Source organism: Giraffa tippelskirchi, chromosome 8 (assembly GCF_054371585.1).
Source record: "Giraffa tippelskirchi isolate mGirTip1 chromosome 8, T2T-mGirTip1v1.2.pri, whole genome shotgun sequence".
In the NCBI taxonomy this organism is placed as follows: domain Eukaryota; kingdom Metazoa; phylum Chordata; class Mammalia; order Artiodactyla; family Giraffidae; genus Giraffa; species Giraffa tippelskirchi.
Genome location: NC_137282.1, coordinates 161,517,416 through 161,520,709, shown reverse-complemented (window position 1 = coordinate 161,520,709; position 3,294 = coordinate 161,517,416). Strand labels below are relative to the sequence as shown.

Sequence of the window (3,294 nt, the reverse complement as noted above, 5' to 3'; positions counted from 1 at the left end):
TCTCCAGACACTGAGTCTATTTGAGTTCATCAGGCTATTTATGTACTACAAAGGCTTTTTCCTCTCTAATCTTTGGCTCATAACTAGCCCCTCTCCCACTGGCAATGTCTTGATAATGTCTTTTGTGATCCAGAGAGCCAGCTTCTCCTGTGCAGCTACAATGATATTTTCCTTATAGTCGTGTGTGTGTGTGTGTGTGTGTGTGTGTGTGTGCGTGTGCGTGCGCACGCGTGCATGTGTGCACAGACATTGTAAGCATATGTTCTCACAGCACAGGACCTTCTGGTAGGGTCTCCCCTCAGCATTGTCCCTAGGGCCACCCCTGACAGAGCCGCAGTTTTGACAGCGGTCCACTGCCAGCCAACACGGCGATGAGAACTGATCCATCCACAAAGCAGGAACAAGCTGTGTTTCCCCGCCTTCACCAGTGAATCGTAGCAGCCCCCGTCCCCCTCATTGTTATAAAGCTGAGAGAAGTGTCAGGACAATGCAGGGAGGTGACGTGGGGCCCTGGGACCCCCTGTGCCCTCTGGACTTGCTCAGGACTGATTCTAAATGGACTGCTTCCATCAGATGCCAGAATGACTTGGTGGATGTGCAGATGTCCTGCTCGTGATGAGCAGTTCTGGTCATACAATCACTTGATGTCTGGTCATACAATCACTTGATGTTCCATTTTCAGCTTGATTTCTATTATCTGTCATCACTTCAGGAGCTGGTTTTTATTTTAAAATATTTTTTCAAGTTCTTCCTAGTTTCTTTTAATTTTTTTAAAATTCAAAATCTATATTATTTTAAAATTTTTCTTAATTTTTAAATTAATTATTATTATTTTTTTGTTGCTGCACTACACAGTATGCAGAATCTGAGTTCCCCGACCAGAAACTGAAATATGCACATACACACACACACACACACACACACACACCCTCACCCCCACCCCCCACCCTTCCCCCACCAACTCCACCTTGGGAGCATGGAGTTTTAACCACTGAACTGCCAGGGAAGTTCAGGAGCTGTTTTGTTTTTTTGTTTTTTTTTTTAACTTTCACTCAGTAAGTTTAATGACAACACTCAATTCAGTGGAGTACAAAATAGGATAACACACTTTTGGGTAACTGACAAGTCCTTTATTCTATATTGTCCTTTTAGGGTTTTATTTTTATACCAATACTGTGATATGTTTAAGATATAGATCAGTAAATAAAAATATTAAAGATACCAGTACAGAAAATACATTCAATAAATTAAAGCAAAACCCAAAGCTCTGGAACAAGACGAGCCTTAACCAAAACTGTTTGGATCTACCCAGGGAACTACTTTTTTGAGCCTTATCCCAGGTCTCTGGTCTCAGTGACCATATCTAATATGCATATCAGCCAAGAAAGGCCAGCAAAAGGTTTGTTTTAAAAGGTAAGCAAATGTAGACTTATTTTGTAATACACAAAGTGCTAATTTCAGTGGATCCATTAAAACAGAGAACATCTAAGAAAGATCATCAATCAAATAGTCACTCAATCCAAATTAATGTTAGACATCAGTTTTACAGCACTCTTAAACCTATATAAAGTTCAAATTTTTGAGTAGTTTCTTAAACTTTATAGAAAACTCTCTACAATCACAAATGCTTATTAACATAAGCATACATAAAATACCTTTATGATAGAAACAGTTATTCAACTGTTACTCAGGTGCTATCTACGGTCCTAAAATAGACCACTTCCATCTAATAATTATGGATCATCATAATAGCTACATAAATGTATCATGGTAAACAGAACTGCTGTGTGCATGAGCCATACTTGAGGCTCCAGTCGTCACGGGTGTGAGGTGAGCACAGGACATCCATTTCTAAAGCCTCCACAATGTGCGCAGCCAAAGGATGATCTTTAGGATCTTCATCAGGGCACATGGAGAAGAGCTCAATTACTTCTGGTACGTTTCATCCAGTTCTTCCGTATCAATAGGCAGCCGCGTTCCCAAAGCTGCATAGTATGCGTCACCATCAAAGTCACTTTCATCAAAAGTTTTATCTTCATCATCATCATCTGGAAGATTGATGTGTGGAATAAAGTCATTATTTCCCACAGAGTAAGGCCAAAGGCAATTATGTCTGCCTTGTCAGTAATAATACCATCCTCCTCCAGAGCTTCCTCAGGTTTCCAAGGCTCAGTGCCAGTGTAAAAGGCCTCAGGGTCAGCCACAGTCATATTTTCATTCAATGGTAGAGAGACTCCTACATCACAGATTTTAGTTGTTTCAAAGTCACCTGTAATAACAACATTTGAAGACTTTATATCTCCATGGAGCAGTTTCTTATCTTGGTGTAGATACTTTAACCCTCTTGCCATGTTCAAAGCAACTTTTAAAATTATGGCTGCTGGAAAAGGATCTTGGCTATCTTTATTTCATTATTCTATTAAGTCATTCAGAGACTTTTCACCCCATACTCCATAGCAAGACTCAGACAACCATCGCCAGCTTCAGTGAAAGCTATAATGTTTGGATGATTGAGGCTTTTCAAATTCTTAGCTTCATCAGCTAGTCTCTTTAGATACATACTCTGATAAACATCATTACATCTAGGATTAATCTTTTTCACAGCCCAGGGAGAATGAGACAAACCTCTTGGAGATCTTTTCATAAGGTAGATGTTTACTCCAGTACCAAAGCCAAGCTTCCGCATAAATGAAGAGGCAGGAATATTTATGCATGCAGTTAAACATAATGCAGATTTCCTTTTTTCAGATAATCTTGGTGTCTTGAAATTACTGGTTTCTTCCATTGTAATAATCGTTCAAGGTCTGGAGCCATGAGGTGAGACGATGAGACGTCCAGGGAAAGGCTGTTTTGAAAACTGGTCCCGAGTGGCCCCGAACACTCCACGGCTGCCTGGGGGTCCCACCTGCCAACACACGGACTCAGCAACTGTCCTGAATCTGCTGGCCTTTTCCCAGGAGCTGGTTTTTAAATAGGAGCATTTTCACAGTAAATAGTCCTTGAAATGGAATGGCCATGACCTCGGTCTAGAACCCTCGATATTCTGCACTGCCAATCTCCTACCAGGGCTTGTCTAAGATCCCTGACAGCATCTTAGGCTACTCTGGATACATCTAGCACTGATGGATCTGATAAATCGTGTGGCCTCAGTAGCAGGATAGGCTGCACTGAAACCTAGAATTCCTGGAGAGCCCCTTATACTGTGGGCCTCCCTCAAGCCCAGCACTCAAGAAATAATACCAAGTGCAATATAGGCTGCCCCCCAAATCCAAAGCGTCCCCAAGCCATGGACCA

General features: G+C 41.5%; 1 pseudogene; it reads right to left on the bottom strand.

Annotated features, from left to right (window-relative positions):
• Nucleotides 1–1,765: 1,765 nt before the first annotated feature.
• LOC145519053 (lymphokine-activated killer T-cell-originated protein kinase pseudogene) lies at nt 1,766–2,785 on the bottom strand (annotated as a pseudogene).
• Nucleotides 2,786–3,294: the final 509 nt, after the last annotated feature.